General features: G+C 44.3%; 1 protein-coding gene and 1 non-coding gene across 2 annotated transcripts in view; one reads left to right on the top strand and one right to left on the bottom strand.

Moving 5' to 3' along the window:
- LIMCH1 (LIM and calponin homology domains 1) overlaps nt 1-21820 on the bottom strand; it is a 323950-nt gene that overhangs the window by 274052 nt on the left and 28078 nt on the right. The window lies entirely within an intron of this gene.
- On the top strand, nt 20926-21032 carry LOC122925260. The gene has a single exon (XR_006387576.1). It is a non-coding gene; the product is annotated as a U6 spliceosomal RNA (small nuclear RNA).

Genomic DNA, 21820 nt, shown 5'->3' with positions numbered 1-21820 from the left:
CGAAGGTGGCGTCGTCAATGCTAAAAACAAATGTGCCGTCCTGGCAATTGCTAAGGTCATGTGAAGAGAGGGGTTTTACTGGGCATGACAACAAACGGTAAAAATAATCCATGGCACAGGGCATTTCTCACACTCGAGCAAAATGAACTGTGACCATGATCCTAAAAGCAAATGTAAATGACCCAGTACTGCTCCAACTTCACATATGTATAGCTGCATAAATAGCAATTCCCTAATATTTATGCCACTCCCTCTTTCACAGGGCCGATTCAATAAAAAGGTTCCACATAGTTACCATGAAATGCTGCTTCAAAAAAAATAAAAAAAATAAAAAAAAAATAGGTCCTGGAGACCTTTTGTTCATTAAAAAAAAGTCTGATGGTTGCAGTCACTTGTGACCCCTGTCAAGGTTTGGTGTATATTAGGCATCCAATGAACCGTCAGTTCTTTTAGTTGAGAAGGTGGAAGCATAAAAAAAAATGGGCAAGTGGAGAGACTTTCATAAGGAACAAATTGTGATGGCTAGACGACTGGGTCAGGGCAACTCCAAAAATGGCAGATCTTGTGAGGTGTTCCTGGCAGTGGTTAGTACCCACCAAATATGGTCCAAGAAAGGACAACGGTTGAAAGAATGTCAGGGTCATTGGACATATAGGTTTCACACTTTAAAGAAGTTTTCTGGATCTTATGCAATGATTGAGGTAAAAAATTAAAATCAGACATTATATAGTGCATGACAATCTCTTTCTAACAGCCTCTCCACTAGGGGCCACCACTGCTGTAGCTGAGGCCTCTCCCCTCCCTGGGTCCCGCCTAGCAGTAGGACTCCTCCTGGCACGCAACTGCCTTGCTGCCATGCTCTTACCCTTAGCGCGTCCTTGGACCAGAGGGTCCTTGGAGGGGCTCCTCACCCCGCGGCCGGCAAAGGGGGGGGGGGGGGGCAGCAACCGATTCCCCTGACCCCGGCAGCAATTCCTGGATGGACTCCTGCAGACACTCTGGCCCTCTGCTCTCCGCTGCAGTCTAGAGCACTTCAACATTGGACATCTTTTGGGGAAAAGAACAGCCTAAACCCTAGCCAGGTATAGCAGCAGCTCAGACAAGGGCTGCTGCACTTCTGCTGTCCTCTAAAAATGGCCCCTTTTTCCTCCCTTCATCCCCTTTATAAAACCTACACCCCTCCTCTAGCCCACTGCCCCTTCCTGCCCACCCATTAACACCTTAAATACCTACCACCACCACCACCCCCCCACACTCTCTCTCCAAACCCCGTCATGTCAGGCCTTCCCCCAGGCTTTCAGCTCCAGGTTCGGCCTGTACTAAAGGTTGGAGGCGATTGAAGGCAAGTTAGTTTCATGCCCTTCATTGGGAATGCTACATGCACCCCTTCTCCTCAGCTCACCAAATAACCCAGTAATGACATTACAGGTATCTTCTCCTTAACCTCAAATATATCTGGACAATCAGTCAGTGCAGACTATGAACCTATCTCCTCCTCAGTTCTTCTTAGCAGTGACTTTTAAAACTGCCTATCACGATTTTTCTTGCATCTGTCCATTGAGAAGACTTGGCTTCGATGATTCTCTCTTTGAGTTCTCACAATGCCAATTTAGCCCTTAATTCTTGAAAGGTTGAGATATTGGACGTGTGGGCACTTTACTTACTGTGACTCTTGGCAGAACAGCAAATAACAACTGAGTCATAGGTGTGTGTGTGGGGGGGGGGGGGTAATTATTAACAGTGCAGAAAAAGCGTTTTGGACAGTCTAAGGTTTCATATACAGCTGCATGGAGCGAATATACAGGATGAGAGCTCAGCTACACTGAGGAGGACTGAATGAGAATCTAAAATATACAAGGGGTATTTTACTAGCAAAAGGTATAGAGAAGGTAAAGGAGTAAGAAATGCTCTAGCACAGATAATGAATATAATCTTTTTTTTTACCCAACTGGATCCAAATTTCACTGCTGATTAAAAGGAGTTGTCCTATTGTTTGGGAAATTTTTTTTTAAGAAAACAAAGAACTACAGGGAACCTATTAGGATAATGATTTTTTTTATTTTTATATTTACTATCCTGAACCCCCTGTACCATACACAACCACACCATACGCAGCCAATCACTTGCTTAAAGGGGTATTCCCATTTCAGACAATGGGGGCATATACACATGAAATGGTCTTTAGTAAGCTACATACTTAACCCCTTCTCCCCCCATCCCTAGTGGCAATTTCTGGTAGACAGAATTTTATCATTAAAACGGACATTCCCGTCTCATTCATTCACAGCTGAGATCAGAATACCCATCTGATGTGCCAGTCGGGGTGGCAAGAGTTACGGCAAAGCAGGCTAAGCTATGCTATTTTCGTAACACCCATAGAGATTAATGGAGCTCAAAGAAACAGCATAGCACAGTAAACTGCAACGTTACAGTAACTGGCCGTGCTACATTGTTTCCATACCTTCCTTTCACTTCCATGGGGGTTACCACTTTTTTCTTAACTCAGCCCCCCTGGCTACTGTATATTAGGAGTACTCAGACCATGAATGACTAAGATAGGAATTCCCTTTTTAACCTCTTTTGCCATGCAGCGGATTTGGAGCATTGTAACAAAAGAAAAAAAGAGTTCCGTCTCCTATGCAGCATACAGTACATGTAAGGGATACACATGGGTACCAACTACCCACAGAGAGCCACAAAGTACCAGTAACACGATTACTATATTTGCCTCCCATATCTTTATTATGCACAAACACAAAAGAGTATAATAAAATCATTTTTGTCAATGGTTCCCTTTTTAATCCTGTTTAAGCACACATGAAAAATGGGAGTCAAAAGCTAGCACCATTACATGACATAGACCCAGGCATATGGTAAGTATTTACAATTAGTCATAGACTACTATTTGTCTTGCTTTAACGTACTGTATGTCTTTGATGATGCGTCTAAAACGTAACTTTTAATATCCATTGTCATAAAATCCCTATCTGACCATTGAATAAACTATATTAAAACTATCAGTTGTGTCGCTTCTTTAATTGTCAATGTAGGTTAGCAGCACTATTTATAGCACAGTGCTAGAATATCAGTAGTGAGAGGCTGGTAGCCGCACATTGCCTCCAGACTCTTCTCATGGGACACTCACTGTCTCTGCCTACCACATAATATTTTCTATTTACTGCTTTCCTAATAGAAGTGTCACTGCTGTGCTAAAAGTCCCTCAAACATTGCCCCCCCGACATGTTTCACCATCTGCTCTGGCGTCTTCAGGGGATCGGGTAGTCAGCTAGCAGCATACTTCTCCCTAGTAGATTGAACACCACAAATCCCAGCACACCCTTCCAGCTCCTGATACAGGAAGACTCCAAAAACCACCAGTTTTTTTCAGCTCTTTCTTGGGCACCACCCCCAGAGGGGACAAACGCAAATCTGACACCAGAGGTTCAGAGAATGGCCCTGCCTTCTGACCCAGCCTCTCACCTCCATGACTACCTCCCTGTGCTCGTACGCCAAACGCAAATTCTTTTTTACCAAATCTGCTTGCCCCAGGACAAAGGGGATACGAAAACCGAACTGGAACCCATCCCTTAACAAACGCGCCGTTTCCACATCCGGATACCTACTTAGAAATGGCGCTCTTCCAGATACACTGGCATCACCCTCTTTTGAAGCGGTGTCTCTACCTCTTTGCTTACCTCCCCTAAAACACCTATTAGCCCCATGTGCTCCCCCACATGAAGTGCATTCGTGCTTAAATTTGCACTTCGTCCCGAACTTACATCCTCCCTCATTAAACAAGAAGCAGAGTCCCTTAGCAGACACTGTATTAAACAAGGTTTGACTAGGTACGCCTGATTCACCCCGAAAAGACTGAACCGTTCTCCCCGACACTGTGACTTTTAGCCATAACGCGATGTCCTTGCGGTCTCAGCGAATATTGGGGTGCAAGGCCTTCCGCTGGCGAAATTGCTCATCGTAACGGAGCCAAGCTTGGCCACCATATACCCGGTATGCCTCACCAATCGCGTCTAGATAGCAGAAGAGGGCCGAACAACATTCGGGCGCTTTTTCCCCTATAACGCTAGCTAAAATGGCAAAGGCTTCCAACCAATTAGCAAATGTGCACGGAATCAAATCAATACCGGCGCTTTTCTTCCTCCTCTCGCGTTCAGTTATATTTTCTGGCCCTGTCCAAATGAAAACGCTCAAGGGGAAGCAGTGAAAACATTTCAACATACTCCCCCTTCCAGATCCGCTCTCTTAAGTCCTGTTTAAAGTGAGCTCCTAGAGGGCCTTCAAAACAGACATAAACCTCCCCCTGTGCTGTGTCATCATCCTGACTGGCTCTTCCTCACCCAAACCCCCTGCCTGCTTCTGCACTGACACTGAACTCGATCCTGCAGACGACCCCGCATTCTCACCCGTAACTTGCCCAACCCGTGTCTGGACTGCCCCCACCCCCACACTTTGTAACGGGTTGGACCCAAGCCCCATTATACCCCAGGCAGGAAGAGGCGACCCCCCCACACGGTCCCCAACACATTAATAAGCCCCCGCCCTAAGTCACCCGTGGGTCCCCCAACCCCTCCATCCCCCAGAGCACTAAAGATAGATAAAAAGGGTCCCCATGTTAACTCACTAGGCTGCCTGGGCGCTGTGATCCCACCAGCCGAAAATCTGGAATCCCTTCCAGATGCAGATCCCGCAACCAGTCCGTCCACGGATCCAGTATCTATGATTGTCGAGCCGATGCCAGCGAACGATGCCGATCCGGGGGTCCCAGAAGTGTATACGTTGAAGCTGCTTGGTGAAGAGCATCTGCACTAAAAGGGGTGGGGGCTCATGTGCTGCAGCCTGCCCCCCCCCCCCTTCTGCAGGGAGAAACAGCCCCATCTCTCTGCCTGTGCCATACGACCACCCCTGAAAACAGAAGGGGATCTGCCAAACCTACTCTCGTTCCCACACTATCACCAGCAGGGGGCGTGCTGGTGCAGCTCTTCGGTCTGATGGAGTCCAGCCGTGTACATGGATTTCACCCATGGCGGGACGAACGAAAGGGAGGACGCCGCTCTGCCGCCTGGCATGGAGGGTCCCTGAAGGGGCCCCTGACCCGGCGCCGGACTCTGGGGACCAGCTCAGGACGTGGCCGGTGCGTCTAATGCTGCAGGGACCCGTCCCCTACCTCTTCCTCGCTAAGCAGGTCCTGAAGCTGAGCCTGCAACCATTCTGGACCATGCGCCTCCGCCTTCAGCTGCCTAATTAAAGCCTCAACTTCAGCCATTTTGGTAAGCTAAGCTGTCTGCTCTTACCCTATCCTCCCTATTACTGTTGTTTTCTTCACCTAAAATGGCCCCCCATCCTATTTAAGCCTTTCTATTTTTCCCCGCCCCAACTTTTAAAACCCACCAATCCCCCCTATTCTTGTTTCGCCGACGCCTCCCCTCGTCATGCTGGCCTCCCCCCAGGCTAAGCCCTCTAGTCCGGCCACACTGGACTCTCTGGTCTACAAGTATATCTAGAAAAATGTGATGCTGTTTAGAAGGCAATGGATGGTCACACCAAATATTGATCTGATTTAGCTTTCTCTTTGTTAATTCACTTTTGCAGAGTACTGTGTACGTTCTCTTTCATTGTAATCCTAGCTGTGACGATAATAAGAAAATCATTGAAAAGTGATCTGGACAGAACAGAAAGTGTCAGTCTGCTATGAGGCTCAGAGCGAAACAGCAGGATTTATTTTACTACATAAAAACCTAATTTAAACAATAGGTCGTAGTCTAACTCTGGGTTTGCTATTTTTAACTTGCACTCGATCTCTGAATGGATTGTTGCTCTGACATTGTTAGTTTAGCATTAAAGGGGCTGTTCAGCCTAGGAGCCAATGAGCCCTATGGTCCCTCCATGCCCATGCTGCTGTCCCATTTCCAACCTCTTATGGCCCCCTTAGAATCCAAAAGGTGGCTTGGTCCCGTGACTGCTCCGGCTTGCTACAAGTCACAGCAGTCACATCTGGCTTGATGTTTCCTTCAAGCAGATGTGACTACTGAGGCCTGAGGGGACTAGAAGTGGCTGGGAACTGGGCAGCAGCAGAAGCACAAGACCAAGGACAGGCGAGTGTCCTTGGTCTTTTTTATGTGGCACACTTAATGCATTCTCAACTTCACCACATCAAGAGGCTAACTTCATCCATGCACACAACATCTTAGATGATCACGTAGGTTACTGTAAAAATTTTGATTTTAATGCATATTCATATTCTTCACAGGGTTTATCTGCAAATAAAAAGTTAAATCAGCTGTACATGCAGCACCCAGCGACGAAAAAAAATAGAGCAATTCTGAAAAGGGTGTGCACCAAAGTACAGTGAGCAATACTAAACATTTCTTCAGTCTACGGTTAGTAACTTATGCAAAGGATGGATGATATAGTCAATGCAGTGTAGCACTGTAATATCACCATGGGGTATTGCAATATTAGACATTCATGACACATCCAGGGGAAATTCCATAAATGGCTGATACATACATACTGTATCTCAGATGTGGGACCCGCCTCTATCTAAATAACAGGAGAATGGGATTCATGGACTCAGCAGAACACGCTTGCTCAGGTATTACTGGAACGAAACAGACAGAGCTGAACATATGTTCACCTACCTGTCCTTTTCTCTCTGCCTGGATACAACCTGGAGACGGCTGCAGGTCTCCATCTAACAGACATATACGGCATACCCCGTGGATATGCCATACATGTCCAAGATGGGAATACCCCTTTAAATAAACAAAATGAGATACATGTTTTTCAGGAGGAAGACAAAAGGCAAGCATTCTCTTGGAAAAGTTTCTTCTTCAAGGTGAATGGATCAAATCCTGTCTTTAGAAACAAAACGTACAGACATCTGTATGTGTAAGGCCAGCCGAGTACAGCGCTCAGGTATCTCCGTAACTCCCACAGAAATCAATGGAGTGGCTGTGCACATGCCCATCTGGCCGATCCATACATTTCAGGGGCTCTATGGGCTACAGGTCCCCAGTTCTCATGATCAGTGGGAACCCCAGCAGTAGGACCTCCACCAATCTAATTGTGGATAGGGGATAACTTTACATAATCAGACTACCCCTTTAATAGAGCCCCTGACACCATCCTCCACGTTTCACCAGCGGCCCAAACCACTTATACACTCTGCCCCTTTAACTACAATGTATGCTAACTGCATCTACAGGAATCCAAGTTCAACCCACATCTGTAAAACACACCACATACTTCTAGTCACCTGGATAAGTATAATAACCCGATCCAGAAAGCTTGCCCCTGGGAAACACATGCAATATACAGTTTAGAAGACAAAGATTATTTTCACCAAGGTTTTATTTTTATAGAACAAATTATGCTGTCTATCACTGGGAGATCATCTATATTCATCCTGTCTGCTGAAATAAAAAAATAAAAAAATATCAGACAAAACTCCCCCCTAAAGTCTTATAATATCTGACTCAATTAAGATCTGCAAGCCAGTTTTCCCACACAGAGCTCAGTGTTGTGGTGAAACGGCAGGAACATCTCAACCTTTTTCCAGGACTGTATTATACATTGTAGGTCAGTCCTAAGGATAGGCTATGAACGATTGTTGACGTCTGAACACTAGGAAGGACCCCCTAGTAATCAGCAGAGGGCCATTCAGATGAATCGGACTGATACAACCACAGGTATGGGCATACTACTATGCCCGGATAAACATCAAAGGGCTGTGGTGCTCCAGGGAGTCCTTCATCCTGCAGATCAATGGGGATAAAAGAGGTCCAACACCCCCTCTCAAATTAAACTCAACAGAATTTTGTGAGCAGATCTGGACAGTTTTGGTAAATTCTGATGATAATCCTATGTGCATGACACAAATGATAGTAGACTGTTGGCTGATATCTCCAACTGAATGGGGTCCGCAATCCACACCTGATGGTCCGCACCATAAAAAAAGTATTGCATGCACTACTTTTTTGCGGTGTTGAGGAACTGACAGAAAACCTACGGAAGCACTCCGTAGTGCTTCCGATCTGTGCCTCCATTCCTCACCACATCGTATCTCCACGATTGCAGATCATTCAAGTGCAGGCCGCAATACGGGCACGGCCGGGTAACGACTGTGTGGATGAGGTCTTAGACAAATATTTAATCATATCTACCAAAATAATAATTATTATTTAAAGGACCCTCCAAGTTGTACAAGATTACATGCGATTGGTCACAGATCGATAATCAGGTCAATTATCGGGATGTGCTTTTGTATAAAGTATAAACATTTGTTCCTGATATTTCGGCTGCGTAAGAATTTCCAGCGTTTACACGGTCATTGGGTGACCGTGTCTTTTATGAGGCACCAAAAAATACTGTTTCTATGACTCAGATCGTGCTGTCTAAAATACGATTTGTTGCCCAGAAACAATGATTTTCTATGAAGACAAGTGACCACTGAATCGATCAGTTGCCCCTATAAAAGTGGAGGTGACTACCGCATTTAAATGCAGCCCTTCATCTCCACTGACAATCAGGCAATTATAGGAAACCTCTGGTTCGTTCCCAATAATTGCCTGACACATCAGTCCGTGTAAAAGGACCTTAGGTTCGTTCAGTTTTATCCAGTTCCAGCACACAGTGAACAACTATGGCACACACTGGAAACTTTACTTTTTTGAGAAATAGGATTTGGCAGTGCATTAAAAAATGCTGTGTAATTCATGCCAATCATCTTAAACTTCCAGAGACAAATTAGAGAATGGCTCATCTGTTCTTGAAAAACGTACATTTCCTAAAGGATTCCAAACACGTCAAGAGACCGAGAATAAATTAACAAGCTGTAAAAGCAAAGTGGGGCACAACATGGAAGTACGTCAGGACTGAGCGACATGTAAACCTACTTTCTATCATCACTTGTCCTTATGCATGGAAAACATGAATAAGTTGAACAAGAAGGTCAGAAAAATGTCCCTTGGTAATTGCTAAATAATTAAAATTAATGAGTGTTGCTCATGCTGATTAAAACACTACGAGTACAATTGGTCCAGATAGTCACGAATTAACAGGATAGTTCTGCTCAGAGTAAACATCAAAATAAAGACCACAAAGGTACCTCATCTGACCTCAGACTAGAATAAAGGTTCTTCCACAAAAAACAAAAAAATAGGCAAAAAACATCCTCTAAAGCAGAGTTCCTCAACTCCTGTCCTCAGACCCACCTGCCAGTAAGCATTTGAGAATATCCCACAGAATGAATACCTGTGGTAAGTCCCGATGCATTGGCACTAATTACATCACCTGCTCAATACTAAGGAAATACTGAAAATATGACCTGTAGGTGGGACTGGAGTTGAGGAACTTTTAATGGTGTCTGTGTTTTTGGTTGTTTGTACTATTACCAATGTGGCATCCCCAATCCATTTAATTTTTTAAATAAATAATTATCATACTCATTTACCTATACTACCACCACTATTTTACTTCTCTACGGGGATTCACTACTCCCCATGTTATTGTGCACCTTGCCCTCCTGGGCCTCCACTAAGTCTTCTCCCCAGGTGTACGTATGAGTGGCGCTGTCTCTCCTTTTTGGCTAGTCGGTAGGCGCCCCCTGTGACGCCATTCTTCTGACTACCAAGTTATAAGTACTCGGTTTCTTAGCAAGCAGAGAGACGTGGGAGGATGACCAGGTGGTCCAGAACATCTTAGTGTATGGGACACAGAAATTCCGAATAGCAGTCCTGCTAACATCCAAAAGGTCACTGTAGGTAACAACATACTACAAGAGCTTTCAGACAACTGTAATATATATATTTTTGTATTATTTTTTTTTAATCAAAAATGGGCTGAAGAATATTTTCTAGAATTAAAATATTAACAGACAAAGCAAAGCCAGACTATCACATTGTGCATTATGATGAACACAATCGAAGCGCTCTCTCCAGGGATGGAACCCAATTAAAAATGTCAATTGCAGAATTTCCAGTCACGGAATGAACCTGCAGGTGTTCAGTGCCCAAGAGGGTTTCTTCTCAAATGAAATTAACCATATTTACATGTGCGATTCTCATTGGTTTTTACATGACCTTTCCATAGCCTGCAAAAAAACATTTACAAAAGCTTTCAACTTAATGTGGAAAACTCTGGCAAAAAAAAAAAAAAAAAAAAAAAACACAGCAAAAGGAAAAAAGAAAGTGAAGGTCAATTGTGGACACATTCTAGTAATCTGTATTCTGTCACTTACAATTCATGACATGTGGAACACGCAGAGCCTAAGGTGTCCGTAATACTGGAAGAAAAAGGTCTAAAAGGAGTGGAATTGGATAAAAGTTTCCGTCTGGTTTCCATCTTAGCATCAGTATATTCATCTAGGTCAGGGTTTCTCAACTCCGGTCCACAGGGCCCACCTACCGGTCAGGATTTGAGAATATCCCACAGAATGAATACCTGTGGTAAGTCCTGATGCACTGACACTAATTATATCACCTGCTCAATATTAAGGCCTCTTTCACACGGGCGTCAGTTTTTTTGCCCGGATAAGAGCCGGGTGCGTTGCGGGAAAATGCGCGATTTTTCCGCGCGAGTGCAAAACATTGTCATGCGTTGCACTCACGTGAGAAAAATCGTGCATGTTTGGTACCCAAACCCGAACTTCTTCACAGAAGTTCGGGCTTGGGATTGATGTTCTGAAGATTGTATTATTTTCCCTTATAACATGGTTATAAGGGAAAATAATAGCATTCTGAATACAGAATGCATAGTAAAACAGCGCTAGAGGGGTTAAAAAAAAAAAAAAAAAAATTTTAACTCACCTTAGTCCACTTGATCGCGAAGCCGGCATCTCCTTGTGTCTCCTCTGCGCTGAACAGGACCTGGGGTGAGCTGCTGCATTAAATACCGGTTAAGGACCTTTGATGACGTCACTCCGGTCATCACATGGTCTTTTACCATGGTGAATCACCATGGTAAAAGATCATGTGACGTACCATGTGATGACCGGAGTGACGTCATCAAAGGTCCTTAACCGGTATTTAATGCAGCAGCTCACCCCAGGTCCTGTTCAGCGCAGAGGAGACACAAGGAGATGCCGGCTTTGCGATCAAGTGGACTAAGGCGAGTTAACTTATTATTATTATTTTTTAACCCCTCTAGCGCTGTTTTACTATGCATTCTGTATTCAGAATGCTATTATTTTCCCTTATAACCATGTTATAAGGGAAAATAATAATGATCGGGTCTCCATCCCGATCGTCTCCTAGCAACCGTGTGTGCAAATCGCACCGCATCCGTACTTGCTTGCGGATGCTATGCGATTTTCACGCTTCCCATTGACTTCTATGGGGCCTGCGTCGCGTGAAAATCGGACAATATAGAGCATGCTGCGATTTTCACTCAACGCACAAGTGATGCGTGAAAATCACCGCTCATGTGCACAGCCCCATAGAAATGAATGGGTCAGGATTCAGTGCGGGTGCAATACGTTCACCGCACGCATCGCACCCGCACGGAAAACTCGCCCGTGTGAAAGGGGCCTAAGGAAATCCTGAAAACATGACCGGCAGGTGGGTCTCGAGGACCGGAGTTGAGAAACCCTGATCTGGGTTATAATAAAATGTTCATAATTTGTAATGTTTTCATTGCGCAGTACCAAAAGAAATGAAAGATTTGGATATTTAATAAGGTATTCTATAAGAAACATTGATTTCTAATAACTGTAAGAATCTTGACTATTATTTACGGTCATGAACTGACATTTCTCCTCCTCCCTCATAATACAGATGTCCCTGTGCAGATGTTTTAAATTGAATCCATATCATGTGTATATAGGAGTGCTCAATCTCCAGTTTCTCTGTTTCCTCTAATTTCCCATTTATCAGAGGTTTGTTACACTAAACACAAATACAAGAAATTACATTTCTTGCTAGAATGGTCTATCAATATGTGATTGGCGGCAATGGCGGGGGTCAGACACCCCACACCGCCACCATTGTGCAGTAGACACAGCTTGTAATTGCAGTTCAATTGGAGCAGTACTGTAGAAACCAGCTAACCCCACTGTACAATGGTACTGTAGAACAGCTGATCGGCAGGTCTGTGGGGTGTTTGACTACTGCTGATCTGATATTGATGGTCTATCCTGAAGACAGGCCATCAGTAGTAAAGGGGTGCACAACCTCTTGGGTAGACCAGGTCTATCAATAAGGGCTCATGCAAATGAACGTAATTTCTTTCAGTGTCCGTTCCGTTTTTTTTTTTCCGGACCGTATGAGGAACCATTCATTTCAACAGGTCTGCAAAAAAAATTCAAGTTACTCCATGTGCATTCCATTTCCATATGTCTGTTCCGCAAGAAAATAAAACATGTCCTATTATTGTCCGCCTAACAGACAAGGATAGGACTGTTCTATTAGGGGCCAGCTGTTCCATTCCCGCAAAATACGGAATGCACAAGGTTGTCATCCGTATATTTCGAGGATCCGTGTTTTGTGAACCGCTAAAAACATACAATCGCGTGCATGAGCTCTAAGAGTAAGGCCACAAGTAGAGTTTCTTTTGCGCATTTCACCTCCTATCCATGGCAAATCGCCAGCGAAATCTGTTATGTTATGGGCCACAGATTTCACCATTTCCAGTTCAGAACACCTCCACACCAGAATGGGCAGGATGCGGACTTGTATAGGTCGCATTCAGTTTTGTGTCCATTTTTGCCGTGAATTTCTTGCCTGCACATTTTAATCTGGAACCCAAACTTATTACAAAAATGGAGGCGAGTAATAAATACTAAATTCTGTGTATTATTATATTTTACCCAAAACGAAATGCAATTTTTCCCTATTTTCCCCACTACAGTTTTCACCTAAGGACGTGTCTGGGTATAAAAAATATATTTCTAGGGATGACACGTGAGCCTGAATTGCAGTCAATGGGGTCCGGTGGTGAACTAAAGAATCCGGCAATGCCAGATCCAGTGAAATCCAGCAGGCTGTTATGGCGGAGAGATGTCGAAGATGAGAATCTAGCCTAAGGAGAACAGCATATGAGAAACTTTATCACTAAAAACAGAAAGCCATAGGAAAAAAAACTAACTGGTTTTGACTTTTGGATGTGGAAGCGCAAACATGGCATCACTGTCTCTATTAACACTTCATACATGTCATGGTCTTCCGGATGTAGCGGTGACGTAGCTGGCTGCTGCAAAAACAACTAAACATATATATATAATACACTAAAGAGAAAAGTATAAAAATGTAATAAAGAAACATTCCCTCACACTTGTAGACCCCACGCCTTCTGATTTGTGTACACACATTTCAAATCGCCGGACACTTACAACCAGCCCTGGAGAATATCCCTCCGTGCAGCCATAGATAAAGTCCCACACACAGGTTTTGAGGTTACAAATTTGAAACCACCTTCGGAAATGTAACCATTTTTTATTGTGTCTGTTATCTGAAAAAAATCTACACAAAGCCGCCTTGTTCTCGGAGGATCCAGGATGGGTCTCAGGTTCCCTTCCCATTCAGCAGCGAGCATTTAAAGCGTATATTTTCCCAGGGCTGAAGCCAGGCCCTCATTTTACCTGCTACTTTCTCGCTCCAGCAAAACCTCAGCACGGCATGATATCGGATCTATACCGGGTAAAGCTGCTTTTATTTCCAACTTGAATAAAAGAGGAATTGGTGAAGAAAAAGAAAAAAAATGGATTCTTACATCCGGAAATATCAAATCTGTAATTTCACAAGGGGATGAAGTTCCGAATCATTTGTTAGACCATCTACAGTGTGACCTTACCAAATTATTAGAGGTTTTCCAGGCTCCCAAAATTGATGACCTACCCTCAGGATAGATCAACAATATCCCATCAGTGGGGGCCAGACACTCCGCACCTTCACCGATCAGCTGTTTCCGGCAACCTTCTGCACAGGAAGCGTCACTCCATTCAAAGTGTAGTGGCTATGCTGTTTAAGTGCATCTACACTCCCAGTCACTTCAATGGCAGATACGTCACATTCACTTCAATGGGAGATAAGCCACAGTAACACAGCAGGGCCTCTACACTTTGAATAGAGCTGCGCTTCCTGTGCCATTCAAGTGCTAGTTCCTGCGCAGGAGGCAACAGCTGATAAGTGGGAAGTGGGCTGTCGCACCTTCTCTAACTGACTAGGTCATCAATCTCAAAAACATGGAAAACCCTTTTAAGAAATTGCAGGTCTCTTATATCGACCAATTAAAGGGTTTCTACCACCAGATTTGGTACTATTTAGCTGACTGACACTAGCGATGTGCTAGTGTCAGCAGTCCATAACAGTGTGCTTACTTATCATCTGTCTGCTGCCGTTCACCTTAAAAACGTACTTTTATAGATATGCTAATGAGCCTCTAGGTGCTATGTGGGCGTCATTAGCACCTAGAGGGCTCCGTCCACTAACCATTTCAGCCGCCCATCGCGTCCCTCCAGCCCGCCCCGCTACTGTTGATTGACGTAAAACTTTTCAGTATCTCGCACTAATTCCCGCGCCTGCGCCGTGCGCTTCTGTATTCGGCACAGGCGCAGTGAGTGAATGCCGCGCTCCTGGTGCCGGCTTCCTCACTGTAACGTAGTTGGCGCAGGCGCAGTGAGGAAGCCGGCGCCGGGAGAATACAGAAGCACACAGCGCAGGAGCGGGAATTGGTACGAGATACTGAGAAGTTTCAAGTCAATCAACAAGAGTGGGGCGGGCTGGAGGGACGCGATGGGCGGCTGAAATGGTTAGTGGACGGAGCCCTCTAGGTGCTAATGACGCCCACATAGCACCTAGGGGCTCATTAGCATATCTATAAAAGTACGTTTTTAAGGTGAACGGCAGCAGACAGATGATAAGTAAGCACACTGTTATGGACTGCTGACACTAGCACATCGCTAGTGTCAGTCAGCTAAATAGGACCAAATCTGGTGGTAGAAACCCTTTAAAGCAATTACTTTAGCTGCACAGAACAGAAGGGAACCACTCAGTCCTATAGGTAACGTGATGGAGCAAGCAGGGTGCCCACTTTCCAGGGGGCTGTACAGAGCCAAAACACAGACCAACCAGTGCAAAAAGTCAACAGTGGCTCTCAAAAGATAGGACATGTCCAATTTTTGGCGTTTTCATGGCCGGAAGGACCCCACTGAAATCAAAAGGACTCTTTTTAACTGCCGCTTAGACAGGAGTGCACCTTTCTAACAGCCATAGGACAATGTTGTCTTTTAGGGGTTAAAATAAATAAATAAATAGGACCTGCACTCAGCATGATGACGTCACCACACACCAGCGCACGGTGATGTCATCAAGCTGAGTGCAGGTCCTTCAGTAGGTCCTTTTCAATGAAGAGAGAAGCGACTGTCTCTGTGCGCGCAAGTGTATGAGGTGAGTATTTTTATTTTATTTTTGCTTAAACAAAACATTACATCTGGGGGCCACTATGGGGGGCGCTATTAGAGATGGGGCCTCTATGGTAGGCATTATTACAGATGGGGAACACTATAGGGGATATTATTACAGATGGGGACCACTATGGGGGGCCTTATTACAGATGGGGGCCACTAAAGGGGACATTATTACAGATGGGGGCCACTAAAGGGGACATTATTACAGATGGGGGCCACTATGGGGGGCATTATTAGAGATGGGGCCACTATGGGGGGCATTATTACAGATGGGGTCCACAATAGGGGACAATATTACAGATGGGGCCACTATAGGGGGCATTATTACAGATAGGGACCATTATAGGGAACATTATGTGTTCTGAGGACACTGCAGGGGTTGGGATTTTTATTAAAAAAAAAAAGTGAAATTCATCCGTTTTTCATGGCCATTTTAAACGGGCATGTAAAACGCATGCAAAACGTCCATTAAAAACAGACAGACGGACAGAAAAATCGATACACAAATGGTTGAAACATGGCTATGAAAAACTGACAGTATGTGGTGTGCAGAATCTTATAAAGCATAATATATGGTAAAACAGTTTTCACACTGGCCACTATGTCTAAAACACGTTTAGACTTCCTGTATTTGGAGAACAGCTACATTGGCCATGACAGGACAGGAGTGGACACAACATAATGGACAGGAGTGGGAAAAAATAAAAAAATTAAAATGACCACAAATTCTAAAAATAAATAAATGATATAAACAACAGTGATGGCCAGCGAACACATGCGGGATGCCATCTTGACTCACAAATCCGGCGATGCACAGGTAAGCCCTTACCTGTGCCGGGAGCCGGTCTGAAACAAATGCGGTCACCGGGAGCAGGCAGTTCTGAGAAGAGCCACCGGGGGCCTTCATCGGGTTGTTCTCGGAACTGCCTGCTCCCGGTGACCGCATTTGATTTCAGACCGGCTCGCGGCACATGCACAGGTAAGGGCTTACCTGTGCATCGCCGGACTCGCGAGTCAGGATGGCAGCCCGCATGTGTTCGCTGGCGAACACTGCGAACTGGCCATCACTGATAAACAATAGGTCATGATGACACATTCTCTTTAATGAAATTTCACACTGAATTCAGACTTCGATTATGTAGTATTAAGAGTCTTAAACTTCGGGTATCAGATATTTAAGGCAGAAAATACATGTCACAGTCCTGCTTTAAAGCCTAGCCTCTACTGAATTTTTCAGAGCAGGAGAAGAGCGAGGTTGTGCCCCCACTGTACCATTGAGCTTTCTCTGTCCTCCTTCATATTTAGCCAGGGGTCAAGTCCTGGGAAAAAAAGTGTGGGAACTCACCCAAGATCCACTGCAACCCCCCCCCCCCTCCAAAAAATAAAAAAGCACAGAAAATCTAGCATGCTGTAATTTGTGTCGCTGCGGACTAAAAAATAAATTAAAAAAATAGCACTTTTAGAAAAGTTTGTCCTGGGATTCGATCTCATGACCTCTACACAGCAGAAGCAAGGCATATGCCCTCACAGCTATGAAAGCTGTCTAGCTTGCTGCTTAAAAAAAAATATATATAAGACTTCTACTGTAGGTAACTTTGCCCACTGTGTATGGATGTAGCAGAGCTGGGTGTGTTGGGGCAGCTGTCATGTGTATGGTTGTACACTAGGTATCAGTACACAAGGTATCAGTAGAAGTATCAGAAAAAGAAAAAAAAACACTTTTAGTTTGTCCTGGGATTCGAACTCATGACCTCTACACATTACAGGCAAGGCATTTACCCTCACAGCCATAAAAGCTGTTGAGGTAGTTGTTTAAAAAAAAAAACTAAGACTTCTACTTATACCTAGTGTACTGATACCTAGTGTACAACCATACACATGACAGCTGCCCCAACACACCCAGCCCTGCTACATCCATACACAGTGGGCAGCTGTCATGTGTATGGTTGTACACTTGGTATCAGTAAACTAGGTATCAGTAGAAGTCTTATAAAAAAAAAAAAATACTTTTAGAAAACTTTGTCCTGGGATTCGAACTCATGACCTCTACACATTACAGGCAAGGCATTTACCCTCACAGCCATAAAAGCTGTTGAGGTAGTTGCTTAAAAAAAAAACAACTAAGACTTCTACTTATACCTAGTGTACTGATACCTAGTGTACAACCATACACATGACAGCTGCCCCAACACACCCAGCCCTGCTACATCCATACACAGTGGGCAGCTGTCATGTGTATGGTTGTACACTTGGTATCAGTAAACTAGGTATCAGTAGAAGTCTTATAAAAAAAAAAAAAAAACACTTTTAGAAAAGTTTGTCCTGGGATTCGAACTCATGACCTCTACACATCAGAGGCAAGGCATTTACCCTCACAGCCATAAAAGCTGTCAAGGTAGCTGTTTAAAAAAAAAAAAAATAAGACTTCTACTTATACCTAGTGTACTGATACCTAGTGTACAACCATACACATGACAGCTGCCCCAACACACCCAGCTCTGCTACATCCATACACAGTGGGCAGCTGTCATGTGTATGGTTGTACACTAGATAGCAGTACACTAGGTATAATTAGAAGTCTTATATTTAAAAAAAAATAAAAATAAGACTTCTACTTATACCTAGTGTACTGATACCTAGTGTACAACCATACACATGACAGCTGCCCCAACACACCCAGCTCTGCTACATCCATACACAGTGGGCAGCTGTCATGTGTATGGTTGTACACTAGATAGCAGTACACTAGGTATAATTAGAAGTCTTATATTTTTTTTTTTAAGCAACTACCTAGACGGCTTTCATGGCTGTGAGGGTAAATGCCTTCCTCTGATGTGTAGAGGTCGTGAGTTCGAATCCCAGGACAAACTTTTCTAAAAGACATTCTAAATGATCTCGTAGTGAAGGAGATGATGTCATTAGGGGGCGGGGCGCCATGAGAGGAGTCGCAGGCAGCGGCACCGCACAGACAGCTTCCTCTCAACTGAAGCCGCCCCTCCTCCCTTAACCTGCCCTGCACAGTGCGCTCCGTCTCCCCCTGTGAATCTGATTCAGCTGTGTTCTCCTGGCTTGAGGCTGAAAGGGAACGGCGTTCCTGCCATGAAAAAAGTGCAGGAACGCCGTTCCCATGCGTTCCCCCTCCACTCGACCCCTGTATTTAGCCTTGTAGCAGGCTTCCAACCACTTATATTGATACACTCTGTACACCCATAAGGTATCAGGTTTGAGCACAAGTTTCTGGTTCACTCGCTATAGTAAGAGGAGAATCAGACCATGTGGGATCTACTGGGAACTATTTCTCCTGCTGTTCATCTTCTGGCCAAGCAATTAAAAAGGGGAATGGAAAAAATAGTCTATTGGGCATTGTAGATGTTCCGGTCCACCCTGCAGAATAGCCACACTGATGGAAACACTCAAAGCTTCACAAACACCCAGGTCCACAAGGATATGATCAGGAGGTGACACCTAGCAACATTCCTACCAAAAGGAACAAAAACAAATTCACAAAAGTAGCCTAGAAATACAAAGTGATCAGGTCACAAGTTCTGAAGGTCCTTGCGTCTGCTCTATACCACACATCCAAGAACACAGAGAACCCATTTACCTACAAACCTAGCTATACTCACACGTTCTAGTATCGCCAGCTGTATGTATGCCGTTATATATCATACCGCAGTCTTAGCCAGCTTTACAGAAGGGGTACAGAACCAGTCCGATTCTGCTACCTTATTTTCCATACCCTCAGGTCACTCATGGCTTAAAGGGAACCTGTCACCTGGATTTTGGGTATAGAGCTGAGGACATGGGTTGCTAGATGGCCGCTAGCACATCCACAATACCCAGTCCCCATAGCTCTGTGTGCTTTTATTTTGTAAAAAAAAAAACGATTTGATACATATGCAAATTAACCTGAGATGAGTCAGAGTTTGAAAATATGACTCTTCTCTGGTCACACAAGTAAGATATGACTCTTATGTTAATTTGCATAAAAGGCGGGAAGTATAAAAATGCATAACACTTCTTGAATTAGTCTGCAAATGAAATTAAAAATGTAATTTATATGTTTAGGGTAACACAAACATTTAGAAACGCTCAGTGAGGGTAGCATAGTAGAGGTGACAGGTTCCCTTTAACTATGGTATATATGTGGCCGTGTCAGCCATTTTTTGGTCTGGATTCGTGTATATTTTCTCTCATCTTAGATCTCCTTAGCAAAACACTTGGTCACTTTCTTTAATTGCATAATATACCGTGGTCTCAAAAAGCAGGAAATGTTCAACCCCATATGCAGTTGTGCATTTATAACCGGAGAGCAAATCCTGCACACTAGAGGCAACTGGGAGCTGTTTGCTGCGAGTCGGACCTTTGCTGTAATTCGCCCACTGGCCACTGGTACTGCCCATATGGCACAGGTAGGTTAGCGTTAGGTCACGTGCCACCTAAGATACCTTGACGTGGTGCGCGGGCTCCGGTATGTCCTTCATATAAGGATATATTGGCTAAAATCTCATTTTTAACATCAGTGTGAGGGTTTAGTCAGATTTTGTTGATTGCATCCACCACAGTAGTGCACCTATTCTTCTAAATTTGTATTCACTTTCTTTAATTGCCCCAGCCGTTTTACTAAAAAACGGTACTGGACAGCTCCAGTGCTGTGTTCAAAACAGAGCACGTGCCAATGAGTCCTGATATTCATAAGGACTTGACCTTCCCCAACCTCCGGTCTCTGATTTCCATATTTTATCCTATGGATCTTTATCAATTTTATTAAATACTTGTATTCTTCAGGAAATAACTATTCTGGAGCAGCTTTTCTCATAATTCTGCATTGCACCTCTGTTACTCCCCCTACAAAGGGTGTGTTCCTACTGGCATCACTGATTGGCCAATATCAGTCTGTGTAGGGACACATCCCCAACTAGTAGCATCCAGCTGTCATTGTCTAGGGGGAATAATGGAGGAAACACATGAGAAATTCTAATAAGAGGAGCTGCAGACTTTAATGAAGAGGACAGATTAACTAAAACAGACGTCAGGAGAGATGTGACAGGTCCTCTGTCTAAGCCGTCACTTCTGTAGCAGCCGTCAGTGTAAATCAATGGAGCAAGAAAAAAAAAAAAAGAAACCGCTTACGTGAAAACAAATGTATTCTTAAAAGGGATTTTGCTGATAAATATCCCACATTACACGACATACGTTTCCTGCTTTGATTGTGAAGATTCCAGTAAAAGCTTATATCGAGAGGACCCGGCTGACATATAAAAATGACAAACCTTAAATACACAAACACAAAGCAAAGTTCCAGGTTTTACAGCCGAAAAACACATGGCGTCCACATTTCTCAGTCAGTAAATCGCCAGACGGCTGTGTAAGGAAGCGAGGAGGCGCAGCACAAGCACCAGGACTGACAGAATCATCATCGGCTCCAACTCTTTCTTTTCTTTCTGCTGCCAGGTCTGACTTTTGCCAACTGAAGATGCCCATCACTTTGAGATAGGGATATGCCCGTGCTTGCTTCGGCAGCACATATACTAAAATGGGAACGATACAGAGAAGATTAGCATGGCCCCTGCGCAAGGAGGACACGCAAATTCGTGAAGCGTTCCATATTTTTACGGACCCTCTGGCATCCACCACATTACACTCCATACAGAGAGCCCACATCAGATCTCTCCTAACCCCTTACCTCACACACCCCAATGCACAAAGAGACCACACAAAGTTCGAAAAGCTGATGGCGGTTGAGACACCTGCTATCGCAACTATACGGGATCCTCCAACAAATAAAACATCCCTCAGAGAGAGAATACATTGAGGCCTGGAGCAGGGATCTTAATACGTCCTGGACAGAACCCGAGATGAAACAAATATACAGACTAACGGACGGCATTTCATGTTGCACGAAGCTACTAGATGGTCTCTTACGCCAATCAGACTCGAGCAGATGAAATGTATGAGTACTGATAATTGTTGGAAATGCTCCCTCTCGTCGGGCACATATTTACATATGTGGTGGTCATACCCGCTACTTCAGCCTTTCTGGTCAGACTGCTTAGAGACAATCAAGACCATATGCTCGTTGCCCAAAACTCCCACACCAGCCTCGGTGACGATAAATGTCAGACTGCAAGATATACCACCCTCAAAAAGAAAACTCTTCCAACTCCTGACCTCAGCAGCGAAATCCCCAATACCACAACACTGGAATCAGCAGACTTCACCTATGCAAACGTAAAATTAACCACATATATCATATGGAGGAACTCTCCGCCTGGGAATCGAGAACCCACACTACCTTCCAAAAGATCTGGGCAGACTGGATAGCATACTGCCAGACATTTCCCTTCTTGAACAACTACACGAATGACATTCCCCCCTAACTGACAAGACAAACTAGATATT

The sequence above is a fragment of the Bufo gargarizans genome, chromosome 1, assembly GCF_014858855.1.
Source record: "Bufo gargarizans isolate SCDJY-AF-19 chromosome 1, ASM1485885v1, whole genome shotgun sequence".
Classification (NCBI taxonomy): Eukaryota; Metazoa; Chordata; class Amphibia; order Anura; family Bufonidae; genus Bufo; species Bufo gargarizans.
This window is presented reverse-complemented; position numbering and strand designations above follow the sequence as displayed.